The sequence below is a fragment of the Gracilinanus agilis genome, chromosome 4 (assembly GCF_016433145.1).
Source record: "Gracilinanus agilis isolate LMUSP501 chromosome 4, AgileGrace, whole genome shotgun sequence".
In the NCBI taxonomy this organism is placed as follows: Eukaryota; Metazoa; Chordata; class Mammalia; order Didelphimorphia; family Didelphidae; genus Gracilinanus; species Gracilinanus agilis.
This window is the reverse complement of record NC_058133.1, coordinates 384,137,810-384,157,171: the sequence shown is the minus strand read 5'-3', so window position 1 is coordinate 384,157,171 and position 19,362 is coordinate 384,137,810. Positions and strand designations below refer to the sequence as shown.

The 19,362-nt window shown below is 34.1% G+C and overlaps 1 protein-coding gene across 6 annotated transcripts in view; it reads left to right on the top strand.

Annotated features, from left to right (window-relative positions):
• The window catches only part of PTPRK (protein tyrosine phosphatase receptor type K), a 733,127-nt gene that overhangs the window by 243,634 nt on the left and 470,131 nt on the right, over positions 1–19,362 (top strand). The gene's annotated exons all lie outside the window — the stretch shown is intronic.

The following is a 19,362-nucleotide window of genomic DNA, read 5'->3' as shown; positions in this document are numbered from 1 at the left end:
TCTCTTCCTTAGCCTACAACTGAAAGGAAATATTCTTTATAGTGAAGAATATTTGTTCACAGAGACCTCAGAAAGTGTCACTAACTAAAAGTACTTCTGAAGAGGATGAATCTTGAGGTCATCATTATGGTCACATATGTGATTTTCATATGTAAAGACTTTTACAAGTACATGATACCAAGGATGGTTATATTCTATTGCCCAGCATTTAGAAACCACAAACAGAAAAGAGTCCAATCTATTGGAATGATGAAAACCTGTTAGTGATGGCCAAATGTAGAACAATGTATTCATTTAATTAAGCTTCTAGGTAATTTAACTTTCTCTGTTTGGCTTCCTTAAGGTATATGCTTACAGTAGGAATATTGGCACTCCCTTTTGAAGTTTTAGGGTTTTGGGTGTGATTTTATTTTAATTGATTGGTTAATTAATTTTTTTAAACCCTTACCTTCCATCATAGAATCAATACTGTGTATTGGTTCTAAGGCAGAAAAGTTGTAAAGGCTAGGCATTTGTGGTTAAGTGACTTGCCCAGGGTCACACAGCTAGGAAATATTTATAAAATCAGGTTTGAACCCAGGACCTCGCATATCTGGTCCTGGTTCTCAACTACAGATCCACCAATCTGCTGTCTTGGTGTGATTTTAAAAAATAGAGCTGGCAGTAATCTTTGAGGTTAAGACATTTTATAGGAAGGTGAAATGATTTTTGTTCACTTAAAAAAAAAAAACACCACCTTAATCCTGTTTTAGTTTCAATACTATATATCAGTTAAGAGGCAGAATAGCTGGAAGGGCTAAGCAGTTGGGGTTACATGACTTGGTCAGGCAGGATCACAGAGCTAGGAAGTATCTAAGGCCAAATTTGAACACAGGACCTCCCATCTCCAGGCTTGGCTCTCTATCCACTGAGCCATCCAGCTGCTCTATTTTTGCTTTCTGAGGACAAGAATATATTTTATATTTTACTATTACATTACATTCATTTCCCCTATACCGTCCCCTCTCATACTTAGAAAGACATTTCTTATAATAGACTGCGTGAAAGAAAAAGGGAAAATAAAAGCAGGTCTATAAAACAAAACTGTTAAGTTTGAGACTCATTAGCGGGTGTCAAGCTTTACACTCTCAGAAATTATTGAAGACTCTGAAGAGCTTTTGTTTTTTCTTTGGGGTCTATATGAATATTACTGAATTATACATTAAAATGTTTTAGTATTATGAAAATCTTTTTTGACCTTGTGGTCTCTATGAAAGAAAGCATCATGACCCTTTAATGGCTACTCATGATGTAGTTTCAAAGACAGTTGTCATATAGTAATCAATTCTAACCATATATAAAAAGTTTTCTACTCATAGTTCCCTACTACTATAAAGAAAGGGAGAAGTTACATTCCTCTAAAGAGCCAAACTTGATCATTATATTTGCTCAGTTTTCAGTTTTGAATTTTTTTTATTTTTCCATTTTCATTGTGGTAGTAATTATTGTGTTTTTCTATTTCTAATCTTAACATACTTTTCATGATTTCATATACATCTTTCCTTGTGTTTCTGTATTTTTAATATTTATTAAATAAAATTGATTACCTTTCTCTTATGCATTTATTAAGTGCCTACTATAGGCAAAGCATTGGTCTGGCATTGGCTTTCAGAAGACAGAAATGACACTTCTGCTATGCTCAAGAACCTTACATTCTATTGAAAAAGACATACACATCAATCAATCAATAAACATTTCCTACTATATGCCAGGCTCTCTGCTAAGCGGAGAAATACAAAAAGAGATAAAGGATGTTCTCTGCCACAGGGAGCATATGATCTAATGGAGGAGATGAATGCAAATTTAAACAAAGCAAGCTATATTCAGGATAAATAGGAAATACTTGACAGAGAGAAGGCACTAAAATTAAGAGAGGTTGTAGAAGGCTTCTTCAAGAAGATGGTGTTTTAATTCATAGTGTAATATAAATAAATACTAGATAACATTTTTTTGAGGGAAGAGGACACTACAAAGTTCGGGGATAAAAAGTCCAAATGTGGAAGGTTAAAACCTAAGGATAGTTTTGAAAGCAACAGGTGATTTTTTAGAAGTAGAAGGTAAGGGGAAAGTTCACTCCAGGTACCAGGGGTAGTGTGGAACCACCTGTGTGAAGATATGAGGATAAATGATAAAGTGTATTCCTGTGTAAAGAACATCAAGAAAGCCAGTTTGCTTGGACTGTGAAGTTTAGGAAGTAATGTATGATAAGATTTAAAAACTAGTTTGTGACCATATTGTAAAGAGCTTTAAAAACTAAGGGGGAGCTTGTATTTAAACCCAGATGCAATAGGTAGTCTTTGAATTTTTGCTTTTTAGTAAGAGAGTGAGATGGTCTGACATGAATGTTAGGAAAGTCATTTTATTATTTGTACATATGATAAATCAGAGAGGAGAGAGACTTGAAGTTGAAGAACTTTAGGTAAGATTAATTAGTCTAGGTGAAAGATGATGAAGACCTAAACTAGTGTAGTGCCCATATGAATAGGGATGAGATAAATGTGAGAGCTATAGTGGAAGTGGAAATGACAAAAATTGTCATGTTATTGGATCTTTGAAGTGAGAGTTTTGCCAGAAACCTTAAATCTAAAGGAAGGTAGACATGCTATCATCCTTGCTCTTAGGCTAGGTCCTGAGCCAGACTAGTACAGAGTGTTTAAACATCCAAACAATCATTGCTTCATAAACAACCCTTTGTTTAAATTTATCTTGGAATGGTTCATATGACAAGATTGAAGTTTGTTTTTTTTTTAAGAGGCATAGACTGGAAAAAAAAACTAATAGTTCTTAAATAGATGTCTTGAAGTGATAATAGATTTTGAAACATATTATATGGAAGAGGAAGGGAATAAATCCCACAAAGGTTAAGTGATTTCTTTAAAATGACAAAGGTAGCAAATTGGCACTGTTTTTTTGATCCCAGATACAGGGTTCTGTCCACTTCACCACTTGCAGGTCAGTTTTTCTACCATTAACATGAGCAAAGCAATATTAGTGAGTGAAAAATATTCTCTTTATTTTTTCCATTAAATACCTTTTGGACAGAAACTTCATAAAGAAAAAAAGTAATAATTACTATGTAATATGTTATTTTAAATGGCAAAAAAGTTATCTTCCACTTAATACCTAGAAAGACACATTTAGCTGGCAAGATTTATAAAGCAGAAGCTTACCATTCATATCATTCAACTAACAGATGTGAAAAATTTCCATGTTACAAATAGAGATCCAAAGTATGCTAGAGAATTCTGCAAATTAACTATGCCAGATCCTTATGACAGAAAAAAAGTTCCCCAAATCACTTAGACTTAATATTGATTTGAAATTTAAGAACATTTGTATCTGATATTGAATACAGTACTCATATTTTCTAAATTTTATGTTGTTATGTTTATCTTGTTAAAGCTAAATTAAAAACTCTGGCCCTTAATTTCCATAGAGTTTATTAATATTTACTTGACTAGAGAAGGCAGATAGAGATTGAAGCCTATTTCTAATCTAACCATGTGGTTGCTCTCCACATGGTGCTCTCTCAGCCATGGTCCTGCACCACCATGTCCAAGGAAATTGAGCCAGAACACTTCCTGGAACCACTTATTTCTTCCCCTTTACCCCTAGATCCTAACTTGATCCTTTCTGGGTCATTGTGCCTAGCTCACTTCTCCTGTGACCTATATTTGGCATGCACTCACATGATGTAGAGCTAGCAGTCCTGGGACAACCCCAGTATGTGATTTCTGGGGTAGGGGGTTCCCTTTATATAATATCAATATCATGTGGGAACAGGATGCTCATCCTTGTCTATTCTGCCCTTTTGCTCCTGGAATTTCCTGAAGCAACTTTCTGTGATATCATCAAAGACAACAAATGTATAGAATTAGCATTTCCATCTGTTCTACTTCCTATTCAGTGCCTGTTTGTTGAGACAGCTAGGTGATGCAGTGAATAGAGCACAAGACTTGGAGTCAGGAAGATTCTTCTTCCTGAGGTCAAATCCAGCCTCAGCTACTTACTAGCTATATGATCCAGGGGAAGTCACTCAAACCTTTTTACCTCAGTTTCTTCATCTAACAAAGGAGTGAGAAAAGGAAATGGCAAACCACTCCAGTGTCTTTGACAAGAAACCCCCAAATAGGATCATGACTGAAAAGACTGAACTAGAAATTGCTGAGAAGGTTCCTACTTAAAATAGCAGAAGAAGGCATTCACTTGATGAGTTCCATATGCCAATCACATTATAGGTCCTATCTCTTTCTGTCACTTTGTCTCTGTAGCTGGTTGTTATATATATAGTTCATTTAAAATGGTTTCTAAATGATAGCAAATCTGTCATTTTTCAGTTGTTTCAATCATGTATGACTCTTTGTGACCCCATCTTGGATTTTCTTGGCAAAGATAATTGAGTGGTTTGCCATTTCTTTTACCAGTTCATTTTACAGATTGAGGAAGCTTGGACAAATAGGGTTAAGCAATTTGCCTAGGTTCACACAGATAGTGTCTGAGGCTGGATTTGAACTCATGAAGTTACATCTTCCTAACTCAAGGCCTGTTATTATATTGTGCCACCTAGATGTCTCAGCATATGCCCTGGTATATCAACATCATACATTATATGGTTATCATATTTGAAACAATATATTCAATTCAGTCACTTCAAATCATTAGCGATCAAATGTTGGATTAGCTTGAGAGTTGGAGAGGAAAGAGCTGATTCAGTGGGGGAATAAATATATGATGTTGAAAAATCTCAAGAATAAAATCTTTCTTGGGGCAGCTGAGTGGGTCAATGGATTGAGAGCCAAGCCCAGAGATATCAGGTCCTGGGTTCAAATGTGACCTTAGACACTTCCTAGGGGTGTAACCCTGGGCAAGACACAAGTCCCATTGCCTTAGCCTTTACAACTTTTCTGCCTTAGAACCAATACCCAGTATTGATTCTAAGATGGAAGGTAAGGGTTTAAAAAAAAAAAAAAAGATAAAATCTTTCTTGTCATCTTACTTAACAGTTGTGGGCACACATTGTACTAAAAAGCTGTTATATGTATTTAGTTGATCTTTCACTAAAAATAAGTAATCAAGGAAATTGCCTTGATTGATATCAGTTTAGCCTCAAAAGTAAAATTTTCTTCAGTGTAACCTTGGTAGCTATAAGTTGTTACTTTATTATACTAGTTTTTAGAAATCATTTCAGGACCATGATGATGGTCTTCATATAGTTTTCAGAATATGAATATCTGATATATTCTGTATGTGATAGCTTTTTCCATTGTGTCAATTGAATAGTATTGGTGAAGATGAGATGCAGAATCTAAAAGATAAAGGAGCATCTTTATCTGAGAAATATTAAATATTCTTTACAGCATCCTGAAAGTCATATATGGATTTCAACGATAGTCATCCTAAAACCATGATAATTTTTAGTTTCCCTTAAAGAGTTACTTGAAGTCACCATAAATTCTACAATGAAACATGGTAAGTCAAAGGATTTATTTAAAGCTGAGAAGAGTTGATATCTCAAGTCTACACAGAACAAATCTTAACCACTAAGTGACATTTATTTCTGTATTTTTCTCTTATTTGTAGCTATATTTGGTATAGTGAAAATAATATATTCAAAGTCAGGAGACCTTGGTTCTTGTTCCTGTTCAACTTAAAGACACTTCAGGCTTCATGTTTTTCATCTGTAGAATAGATGGGTTCCAGTCCTACTGATTTTCTAACATTAAAGGTTTCTGAGATTTTCCTGGATACATTAAGTCCAAAATGTATTTTTAAAATTTTCCCTTCTTGTTACTTCTCTTAAATCTCTCATGATTACATGCCTGACCTTGTGGACATCTCAGTATTTATAAATATCTTCCAAGAAGATGTACAGGGAACAGACTTAGGGTATAAATAAGTCACTAAGTTTTAATAATGGTTAAGTATGAAACAAATTTTTTTCCTGTGAAGGAGGTGAAAGCCATTTGCTTCAAATGAACGTTTTTAGCTTATTGGTGTATTTAATTTTGATTATCAATTATTGTTCATAATGCAAGTGAGGTGAGATGTTCATAAACAGTCAAAATTGCTAGAGTTAATATAGCAGTGGAGCACAGAGAAAAGAAAAGGTAGATGACCAACTGATGATGAGTAGTCAAATCTATGGGCTTCTTTCTCTTCAATATTTATTTTAACTGAGAAAGAAAGGACTGGTTTACTTTTCCATAATCTGTGGAAAAATGGTTTGCTAAGAAATTTTGGAATAGTCCTTTCATCAAAGCCTTATAAGATGCCACAAGTGAATTCTCTGCATGTTCTCAGTCGTAACTTTCTTCATTTACTGTACTACTTGGGAGTATAGAAGAATGTTTCTACCTCAATCTCAGTTCATTTGTAATGTAGCTATAACATAGTATTAGAAGTTTGAACTCCTCCAAAGAATATATTTTCCTGGTTCTCTTATGTATTTCACTAGTATCCCTTTCAACTTGGTAGTGTAATTACAGACCATTCTTCTGTATAATAATGATGATGAATGTGATAATGAAAACTTTCATATATAGTTAGAATTTAAGATTTGCAAAGCACTAGATATCTATTCTAATTTCATACTCAGGACAGTTTTGTTTTCCCCTCTTCCTCCTAATTTCATTCAAATGCTTTCTTAAATTAACTTTTCCTTTCCTGTGACTCATGTCAAGAGTGGTCCCTTCTCTCCACAAAGGGAAACTGAGTAGCAGAATATTTCATAGATTAGAAACTGAGTCTTTCACATTATTTTGCCTATACTCTCACATCTAATAGGTAAGTGCCTAGATTTTCATATTTAGTGCTTAGATTCAAATATAGTTCTTTTGATGGTTCCTGCAAGTTCAGCAATATATTATTCCATTTTATCTCTAGATTATAAGCACCCTCAGGATTGGGACTGTTTTTGACTTAATAAATTTTAGCTGTTTGATTGTTCATGCCATTTCCTGACACTTTAATCACTTACCACTTTTTGTTTTCTCAGAGCTATGTCAATATTTCCCTTTAGGTAAACTTTTCAAATTTGAATAAAATGAAGATTCTTCTGCCTGACATTTAAATTTTCCACAATACAGTTCTTATCTACCCTGCCCAACTTATTTTATCTTACTCCCTTTTGCAAATTCCATTCCATTCCGACTTGTCTGCCAAATTGAACCCTATTCTCAGCAAAAAACGTCCTATTTCTCTTTTTCCTTTGCCATGAATGCTGCTGTGACCTCTTCTCAGCCTTAGAATCTCCAATTTCTTTTCTAAGCATGATTTAATTGTTACCTCTTAATAATCTTTCCACTCCCCCCCGAGTTGATGTTTGAAATTACCTTATATATGCAGTGTGTTTATCAGTTTTTCTTGTTTGGGTTGCATAGACATTTTTATTTTTAGATATTAAGTGTCTACCACAATCTCTTGACCATCTGATCTTATTTACTTAGTAAGTGTTTAAGTGAGTTAAATATTTAGATCTGAGAAATCAAAATTATTGGAAAACCCTCAGTGAGGCAGGCATCTTTGACTATCTTTACGTGCAATAAAAAAAGGGGAAAGCTCTCCCTTAAAGAAGAATGTTGATTTAGTGAACTTATTTAACACAATTCTCAAAGTTTTCATTTTAAGATTGTGAAAAATTGCAAGTTCAGAAGAAAATTAATTTAAATTTTATGTAAATTGTGGTTGTTTTTCTTAACTGTTTATCTTTTTTACATTTAAAACTATTTGAATTTTAGGTTCTCAGATTGTCAGTGTATTGTGCAATATTTTTTATTTCAGTGGGAATAAATTTGGACAGAGAGACATAATTTAGTTTTTTAAATCATTATTTTAAGAAGCACTTGTTCAACTGGCAACTAATTTTAAGTGAAAAAATACTCATAATAGGCATATTTCCCAAACCATTATTTAGATATATAGAATTTGTTATCCTGGAGAATTAAAATGTATAATTTAAGAAATTTTGTCCCTTTAATAGTACTGTCTATATTAACTTAATGAGTCATATGATATTCTGACTTTTATAGCTATTGCTTTGTTTTGAAAATAAAAAAATAAACAACAAGAAAGTATTTGTGTTCACGAAGCTAAGTTTGATAGCTACTAATGGATTTTTTCCTTTAGAAAAAAGTCAAACTTTTGAGTTAATTTGATATGAACTGTGTATAAAGCTACATTTTTTTTGGGGGGGGTGGCTACTAAATGATATGATTTGTGAAAATTACCTTGAGAAGAAGAGCTATTCTTTGAGGTTAAACTTTTAATCCCATTTTCTGAAAATCATTTTAGTCTGCCATTCTTTCTTCAATTATATAGGCAAATAGTTATAGTATAAATAACTGACTGGAGTGAGAGGAGCAGTCAGGATTGAGGTATTGTCACCGACAATTACTAAGAAACTCAGCTTCTCTGGAGTTCAGGTTCATCATGTCTAAAAAGAAGAGCCACTGAGGTTTCTTTTAGCCATTTACCTATGATCTATATATCTATCTGCCTTTCTCTGGATTTGTAGCGTTCAGATTTAATGAACATTTTCTACCGAACGAAATATATTCATTCTGCTTTTTGTATAAATGTGACTGGTTTAATTCTTGTGTATCTGGGAGCCCTTGAAGTATCAGTTAATGTGTACACATGTCTTGCATCCACCACTCATGTTTTTGCCCAGGAGGAAGAGGTCTTCTTTGCATGGGGTTGTGGAATAGAGTCAGGACATGAGTTGAGGACCTGCAGAGAGAAATAGTAATCAAGAACCACTTTCAGAGAATATGAATTTCTTTATGTCCCATTTGAGGAACAGATCACATGGGACTAAGTTGAGGAAGTAATTTTCTCAAAACTTTCAGTTGTAGTATAATTCAGGGGCTACAGCTATAGGGAATAATTGAGTCTTTGTCTTTACCCAATCAGCAGAAAGCATTTAAAAATGCTTCTTGTGTGCTAAGTGCTGATGATATATAGAAGGTTAAAACCACAGTCTTTGCCCTGAAGGGACTCACATCCTAATTGGGGAGCCAACATGTAAACATCTATGTAGGTATAAAATATGTGCAGGGTAATTTGGAGATAATTTGGACACTAATAGTTTGTACAACTGAGAAAGGCCTCTTTCAGAAAGTGTGGTTTGAGCTAAATTTGGAAGAAAGTCATGGATGCCTGCAGTTTGAAGAGAAGAGGATGAGCATGAGCAACAACAAATGAAAAGACACAGAATTGGGAGATGGATGGCATATTGTCTACCAGATCACAAGTAGGCCGGTATTACTGGAACCAGTTTCAGAGTACTCTGGGGAGTAAGTAGACGTACAGAAATTATCCAGGGAAGTTGATCATCGTACTTAATTGCAGTTACTGTGTGTAGAGTTCTTCTTGATCTGCTCACTTTATTCTCTGCCATTTCATATAAGTTTTTCCAGTTTTTTTTTCACATGGCTGTGCATATGTGTGTGCGTATGTGTGAGTATGATTGCCTTCTTTGTCATTTCTTATAGTATAGTGATATTCCATTACAATCAGTCTGAGGTCATAATTGCTATACTTACATTTTTAAGTTTACCTGAAGCATAGTATATTCTATTCCAGCCCATAACTTTTACTCTGTGTGTTTGCCTGCTTTAAATGTGGTTCTTATAGACTGCATATTGTGGGATTCTGGCTTTTAATCCATTTTAAGATCTTCTTCTATTTTACTGATGGTTTTTAAAGAAAAGTTTGCCTAACATATGTGAGGAGGAATTAGGACGTTATTCCTGTCATTCTTCTTACCTTTGGATTTCTTTTTAATGGTCTCCTCCTGAACATACTTGCAAACTTCTTTAGGAGTAGGACCATTTAGGTTTGTCTTTGCATCTAAAATGCTTAGAATTGTGCCTGGGTATATAGTTAGCACATGGTAAATTCCTTTTTGAGTGTAAAAATTGAAAAAATAATAGTCAAAAGAAATCCTTTTCAACTAAGCCTGACTGCATATTTAGTATTTCACACTCACAGTTTAACCTCTGCAAACAAGGAATGTAGTATATTTTCTCGTCTCTTATTAGGGGCCAGATTTGGTCATTACAATTATATAGTCTTTGGTTTCATATATTATTTTTCTTTATTTTGTTTTTGAACTTAAATTGTGATACTCATTGAACATATTGGCTTACTGGTTCTATTTCTTTCACTCTTTTTCTGTTAGTCTTCCACTATTTCTGTTTTTTTACATTTGTTATTTCTGAAGGCACAGTAACATTTCACTATATTCATATATTAGTTGATTTAGAATTCCATGATTGCTTGTCATTTTTTTCTTTTTTTAATTTAGAATATTTTTCCATGGTTACATGATTCATAATTCTCCCCACACCCATTAACTCCCCCCTCCCAGAATTGACAAGCAATTCCACTGGGTTACACATATATCATTGTTCAAATCTTATTTCCATGTTATTCATATCTGCAGTAGAGTGATCTTTTAACATCAAAACCCCAAGCATATCCCCATTGAACCATGTGATGACAATCATATGTTTTTCTTCTGTGTTTACGTTCCCACAATTCTTTCTCTGGATGTGGATAGCATTCTTTCTCCCAAGTTCCTCTGGATTGTCCTGGGTCATTACAATGCTGCTAGTAGAAAAGTCATTTGATTGTGCCACAATGTGTTAGTCTCTGTGTATAATGTTCTCCTGGTTCTGCTCCTTTTGCTCTGCATCTATTCCTTGAGATTGTTCCAGTTCACATGGAATTCCTACATTTTTTTTATTCCTTTCAGCACAAGAATATTCCATCATCATCAGATACCACACTTTATTGAGCCATTCCCCAATTGATGGACACTACCTTGTTTTCCAATTATTTGCTACCACAAAGAATGCAGCTATAAATATTTTTGTACATGTCTTTTTGCTTATTATCTCTTTGGGGTACAAATCCAGCAGTGGTATGGCTGGATCAAAGGGCAGGGAGTCTTATAAAGCCCTTTGCTCATAGTTCCAAATTGCCTTTCAGAATGGTTGTACCAAATCACAATTTCACCAGTACTGTATTAGTGTCCAATTTTGCCACATCCCTCCAACATTTATCACTTTCCTTTGCTGCCATATAGGCCAGTCTGCTAGCTATGAGGTGGTACCTCAGAGTTGTCATAATTTTCATTTCTCTAATCAGGAGGGATTTAGAACACTTTTTCATGGGATGATTGATAGTTCTGATTTCTTCACCTGAGAACTAGCTATTCATATCCCTTTACCATTTATCAACTGGGGAATGGCTTGATTTTTTTTTTTTTTTGTAAATTTGACTTAGTAATTGATTGTCATTTGGCACAATGTTGGAGCATGAGACCTGGAGTCAGGAAGTCCTGAGCTCATACTCTGCCTCTGACACATACTAGCTCTGTGACCCTGACCAACTCACTTAACCACTGTTTGCCTCAGTTTCCTCATCTATAAAATGGGGGATAATATCAACTTCCTCACAGAATTGCTGTGAGGATAAAATGAGATAGTATTTGTAAAGTACGTTGCAAACCATTGTTGTTCAGTCATTCAGTTGCTCTCGACTCTTTGTAACCCTGTGGACCATAGTATGCCAATACTGTTCACAGGCTTTTCTTGGCAAAAACCATTCTGGAATGGTTTGTGATTCCTTCTCCTGTGAATTAAAACAAGCAAAAGTTAAGTAGCTTTTTCTTGGTTACAGAGCTAGTAAGTGTTTAAAGTACATTTGAACTCAAATCTTGACTCTAGGACCAGCGCTCTATCTGCTGAGCCACCTAGCTGCCCCTTAATAGACATTAAAGAACTATTATTAAATGCTAGCTATATTTTGGTAGTATAGAAAGATTTACTTTTTTATATGCATTTTACTATTTTTATATGCATTTACTATTTTTATATGCATAGAACCTTTCTTTTTAATTTTCATGTTTATTTTATTATGTAAATATATTTATTTCTTTATGAACTTAAAAAGATTCTCCCTTTCCCTTAGTCTTCCCCACCTCCTTTTTATTCCCCTCCAAAAATCTCAAACCCCCTGTCCCCAATTTAGTCCTTAAAACAAAATCAGTCTTTCAGTGTTCTCTACATAGCATTTTTGTATATTCCAATTCTAGACACTTCATTGGCCTTATTGATGAAATAAGAAAAGTCTTATGACCTTAAACTTTTGCAAATCATGACCTACATCATTCTTTAGTAGCAATGATTAACTAAAATTCTTCTTGTTTTTCCCCCAAAAAAATACATATATAAACTTTGTAAATTCCTTTTTTTAAAGGAGAGGAGAAAATAAATATGGGAAGAGCAGGAAGGGAAGAGATAAAAGAGATGGAGTGAGGGCAAAGAGAGCAGAAGGAAGAGAGAGAATTAGAATATTTTTTTTTGTCTACTAAAAATATTCAAGACTTGTTCTGTCAACAGAGGCAAGATAACAGCATACTCTACAGCTAAATTGTCCCACTGGGCCTCTCACCTCAAGTTTTCATTTATTCATTTATTTATATTTGATACAATAAGGGGAAGATATGAAGAACATGGAGCTCAGGGAGGCGTGAAACCAGAACAAATTTCTACATTTTCTCATTGATGCAATCTCTCATCTATCAGCAATGGTACATTCAATTATAGACCACTATCTGAGGGATTTAATTCTTAAATAGAAAACCACAAGGGAATATTTATAGGCAAATTCATTTCTGCTCTTTGCTTCGTGCTTACATTTGATGAAATGAATGAGGCAGGAGAGAGGTATAGGGAATAGTAACATTGTATATTTATAAATTGCTTAAGCTATAATCCTACCACATTGTCCTTGGCCTTTTAATGGGTTTATGTCCCTTTTTTGGCCCCCCACACTTTTATCCTCAAATAACCTTAGAAGAATTTTCCTCTATTTCTTGTTCAGAATGCATTTCAATGTTTCATATTCTATTCTTTTCTTTATTTTTAATTGCTTTCTTGTGTTGTATAGGGGAGGGCAGATATGAAATTTCCTTTTTCCAGTGGTCAATAAACAATTACTAGCACACATAGGCATCAAGGTGGATTTTGATTTTCCTTCTCATTTAAGAAGAGTTTTGTCTATCCTCTATTTTAGGTCCCACAAGTTTTTCTTCACTCGTAACCCAATTAGCTATGATTTGTCTTATCTCTCTTCCCAGAAACTTTGATTACTCCATCCCTTTTAGAATTTAAAACAAAAAGGTCATAGCCTATTTAGATATTTTCCAAATGCAGTTTGGATAGAGGGAGAGGAAAAGAGAATAATTTTTGGTGTTGACTGGATGCTAATTAGACCTAAATATTAGGTAGTAGCATATTTACTGGACCTTCAGATGAGATTTTTGTGTTTAAAAGGAAATCCAAAGGGGAAAGGGTGCTCTTTGTTGAGCAAAAGAAAACAAAATATCTTTTCATTTTATGAAGGGTATGGGTCTTAATTAGATGCTTTTTCCCTTCCCAAAGCTTGGGGTATGTGTACATGTGTACAATCTATAGGAAATTCACTTTTTGATTGTGAAATCAAGAAATTCTAAAATTTATTCTACTTCAGCAGAATGTAAGATACTCTTTGATAAGGAAATATTTGTATTTGCCTCCTAATTCAACAGTAAAATTGATGTTGAATAATTATTTTGAGCTTGGCACTGTTGCTAGTTACTGACAGATAGAAAGACAAAAGTGAAAGTAATCTGTACTCTTAGGGAGATTACAATCAATCAGGGAATATTACTTACACACACACACACACACACACACACACACACACACACACACCATCTTTTTTTGAGGTAGTAAGTCCTGACCTTTATTTCAAGCCTTCAGAAAGTTTCTTAAGTATTTCATAACAGTATTTCCTCACCAGTATCTTGTAATTTTGAACATGATATAGACAGATCTGGTGCTTAATATTACTGGTTCATTGGCACATTGATTTAATCCCCTGCAAATTGTGTTTGCAAATCATCTAATTATGAATACATATTTTGGGAATAAAGTGACCTTATTTCAGAACTCAATTAAAATAAGTATAAAAACACCATTCTGTTTCTGGGATGTTCAAGTGCTAAATTTTTATTTCTTCAGTATTATATCAAAATGACATAAATGTACTAGCTCTTCATCCTGTGAAATGTCACTTTTTGGGAGCCATAATATTATTCTATATTAGAGAACCCATTTTCTCTCATGAGAATATCCTTGATGATGTTAACACAATCTGATTCTTCTGGGCACTAGGTGAATATTTTACACATTCAGCAAAGTAGTTATTCTGAGAGTTCTAACATGTTTAGGCTAAAGCTTTCTGACAGAACAAGAAAATCCATTAACTTCATTAATTAGTTGAATAATATATTTATAATTCTAGGGGTTCAATTTTCAAATTGTAATGGCCATACAAGCAAAGGGAGTCATTAATATTAGGAAACTGAACTGTTTAAAAGAAGTAAAGGATAGTTATGATTGTGAATCCCCCTGTTCTTAGTTATTTTTAATTGTCTTCAGTGAAGTTTTAAATGCTTGAACATTTGGTATTCTTTTCTCAATTGACTTCTATAAAGTTAAGTGACCATTCTCTAATTCATTCTACTTTAGCAGAATGGAAGCTCCTTTTTGAGAAGGAAATGTCTCATCTTTGTGTTTTCCTCCCAATTTAATACATGATTGATGCTGAGTAATTACTATGTGCCTGATACTGTGCTATGAGTGCCTGAAAGACAAAAATGAATCAGTCCCTACTCTCAGGAAGATTATGTTCAAACAGAGAAGGCAAGATAGATGTAATAATGAAAATGTTCTGGTGTTCAGGACCCTAGCAACTTGTCAATATAGGCTTACTATTGAAGGTAGATTTGACATGGACGTTAAAGAAAGTTAGTCATTCTATGAGGTAAAAGTAAAGAGGGAATACATTTTAGAAAATTGGAAGCATCTTGTGTAAAGGCACAAGAATTGGAGGCAGAGTTCCCTCTCTGCAAAGCCAATGGCATATTGAGCCCATATCACCTGCTGGCCCCATGAGAAGCTTTGGAAATAAGGATCCTAGATGCCCCTTCACTCCCAAGCCTTGACCCCCCCCAAAAAAAAAGAAAGACAATCCCTTCTCTTCCAGTGTTTATAATGTAATAGGAAACCTATGAAATGCATGTCAAAACTGACATGCATAGGCAGTTTTAATGACACGCAGTTACATACAGAGAAGTATGGGGCTGCATGCCGAGAATGAAACATTTGCTGCTGTGTAGTGTAGACACTCTGTGCACTATAGATGACAATTCTACCTATATTAATTTACCTATTTTGGTTTCTTAAATACAGATATATATTACAATTATACATTTTTGTTATTTAAACTATAAATATTGTGAAATTATGTTTTTTTCTCAAAGTCACATACCACACGAATTATGCTCAGTTTTTGGGCAAATTTTGACATACCGAGTGCAAAAGGTTGCCCATCACTGTAATAGGGGAAAGTACTTATGTAGAGGCAGAAATATAGCAGGAAGGATAATTGGCATACCTGTGTCCTTATTAAATTCAAAAACCCCAGAAGAAAATCACTAATGGAAGACGGGGGAACAGTAAGACAGCATATATATATATATATATATATGTCCTTAATGGGTTTGTAGACCTGACCCGTGTGACTTTTTTCAAGAGAGATGTAATCTTAGATCCTTTCCTTGTTGATAATGGTTGTCATTCACAGTTGATCATCATACATTATTGTAGTTACTGTGTATAAAGTTATCCTGATTGTGCTCATCCCACTTTGCATCATTTCATTTAAGACTTTCCAGATTTTTGAGGGCACTCTTTCCTACCCCACATCTCAAATTAGTTGTCAAACTTTTCTATTTCTAACTTCCAATCTTTTATATCTGTATTCCTTCACATAGCCACCACTTTCATTCAGGTTCTAACTGCTTTTTGCCCTGATTATTGCAACAACTTCTTAATTGATCTCCCTGCTTCCAGTCTTTGTGCCAAGCTATTCCAACCTGCACATTGCTGCCAGAGGAATTTCTCTTTAAGCAGAGATCTGACCATGTGACATACCTTCTCACTTTCTGCCATACCTTCCTATGATTTCTAGGGTAAAACATAAAACTTTTCTATTTCACTTTTAAAGTGCTAAATAATCTGAAATTCAATCAACTAATCCAATCACCAATCCTATTTTTTTTTCAGACTTATTAGAAACTATTCCCTCTAATAGACTTATCAGTTTAGGAAAACTGGCATTCTCTTTTCACCACACAGTGAAAGGAATCCCATCTCTATTCCCAGATCTTGACCATCCCACAAGCATGGAATATATCACTTTCTTAACTCCTTTAAAGTTCCTTTCTTACTTTAATCCAGGTATCATGATATTTCTTTCTATCTTTTTTTTTTTTTTTTTTTTGCTGGAAGCAACTCCACTTTTATATTTTTATTAATTGATTTATTATTAGGATTTATCTACCAGGACTCAACACTTCCACAAAGGTCCCTGAATCACAGGGTATTGTTTGGGCAACAGACATCTTCATACAAATTAAATCTTTCATGTTTCCACCTTTCAGTTCATGTACTCAAGGTAACATTTACAATATATTTTTCCAATATTAGTTCTGTAGCTGTTTATGATGTGCTCCTCTTTCTACTCATTTCACTATTTATTATCCCATGTAATTCTTTTCAAATTTTTTAAAATTAGGTTGCTCATCATTCCTTTTGGCATAGTAGTATTCCTTCACAACCATATACCACAATTTGTTTAGCCATTCCTCATTTAACAGGCAACCCCTCAATTTCTAGTTATTTGCCATCACAAAGAGACCTGCTTTAAGTATTTTTGGAACCTATAGATAATTTCCCTTTTCCCTTGATTTCTTTGGGAAACAGAGCATATACAATGTTAAAACTTTGGGTATAATTCCCAATTGCTGTCCAAAATGTTCAGTTCACATATCCACCAACAGTGTATTAGTGTCCCCATTTCTCCAAATCCTTTCCAACAATTGTCATATTTTTTTGTCATTTCAAACATTCTGATTGGTATGAGATAATATCTCAGAATTATTTTGGTTTGCATTTCCCTAGTCAGTGGTGACTGAGAGCATTTTCTTTACACACCCTTATATGACTTTGAATTCTTCATCTGAAAATTGTTCAGATCTTTTCTCCTCTTATCAGTTGGGGAATGGCTCTTGTTCTTATATATTTCTGAAAGTTCTTTATATATTTTTGATATAAGATTCTGTCTGAGAGGTTGTCTATAAAGTTTCCCCCCGATTTTTTGCTTTTCTTCTCATCTTGACAACTTTGATTTATTTGTACAAAACCTTTTTAATTTAATGTACTCAGAATTATCCATTTTACACTCCACAATGCTCTCTATCTCTTGTTGACTGATAAATTCTTATCTTATTCCTAAATCTTATAGGTAATATGTTTCCTGTTCTTCTAATTTGCTTTGGATATCTCCTTTTATATCTAGATCATGTATCCATTTTGATCTTATCTTATTGAATGGCTAACATTACCTCCTTAATGAAGCCTTTCCTCATCCCCTTAACTTCCAGTGCTTTCCCTTCCAGGGTATTTGGTATTTATTTATTTTATATAAATTTGTATTTAAATTTACATTTATGCTACACAAATACTCATATATAAGTATGTGCCTGCTATCTCTTCTTTTGCAATGTAGGTTCCTTCCTACTAGGAATGGTTTCATTCTTTTTATATTTATCATCCTTGTCAAGCACAGTATTTGGTACATAGTAGGTAATTAATAATTAATAAATACTTGATTGCTTCAAAGTGTCTTGCCTTTCTAAACCCTTCTATTCATTTATTATAAGAGACATCCGATTCATTCTTGCTTAATGATCAACTAATATTTCAACCGAACATATTATTTTAAACTTTATCAGGTTTTTTGTTTTTGAGCCTTTATTTTTTATTTTAAGTATTTTTAAGAAGGGAGGGGAAAGTATTTAAATTGGTGTTAATTTTTTTAAGAAAGACCCAAGCCTTGAATATCAATTGCATCTTGTTTTATGCATAGTATGTGAGGCAGAATTGAGTGTGCTATTCTCAGAATGAGTATTTAGCTTACAAATATTGGTTTGTTACCTTTTGATTGAGGACTCTAGGACAAGCTTAGGAGGGAAACTGATGAAAGAAAGGGCAATAAACAACTGGGTTGCTCCCCTTACCTCACCTGAACTTGGTTGGAAACTGGTGTTTTGGATTATAGATTATATGGGGGAAGGAACCTTTTGCTCGGAACTTGTATATGTTGCCTGTTTGCTGCCTAGTCATTTGGCACTTCTTAGCCCATCACTGAAGTGCTCTCTTTCATGAAGGAAATAGACAACTGCCTCTTTTTACTCCAACTTTCTAATATGAGATTTTGTTTATTTGAGTGAGTGAGGCACTTGTCATCATTTTTATCTAATGCACTAACACAGAGGGAATGCTGCTTTTTGGAGGAAAGGAAAAGGAAGAGAATCATTCAGCAAAACTGATCTCAGCATTTAATACTGAAATAAATACCCAGTCCATTGTTCAAAGCCTAATTTGGATATGACCCAAACAGACAGTCAAAATTACCCAGCTGCTCCATTCATACAATTTAAGTAGATTGCTCAATTCCTTCAACATTTCAAAGATCCCTGATTTTGAAAATATAGGTACTCCCTCCACTTATATAGTTCCCAATCATTTGATCTGTTACTACTAAAGGGACTTCTTGTCTTTCAGTGATTGAAAAAAATCATTCCCTGCTGGCTAACAGTCTGGTGATAACCTTAATTGTATGTAGATGTACTAGTCCTCTGGAGAAAGACATTCTGGCCTTTGCCAAATTTATTGCCTTTCAAGTCTATCAGGACCTGCCAGAGCTTTTGTTCTACTGTATTAGCCTTCAGTGAACCAGATTACTTCTAGTACATGAAGAGTTGGAATTTAGTGGAGTGGACAGCTGTTCCTCTTCCCCTCTCAAAAAACAACAACATTGAGTATCTACTTGCAAAAGCAAATTTATCAAATATCATATTTTAGGCATATAAAAATAGACATAACTTCTTTTAAGGAGGGATAAGTAGCTGTCTTTCTCAAATCAATAATATGAATATATTTCAGTAGCAAATAAAGACTTACTGTCCAGCACAGTTTGTGTCCTGTTTATGGGGAAATAATTTCCATGTTTTCTTTATATTTGACAAGCAGAAAATTGAGCTGTCATTTCAAGGGTGCAAATAAATCTCCTGAAAAAATCTAGGTTCAAATTTCCTCCGTTATAGATAAGATCAATAGGAACGTAGATTGGTAAATTTAAAAA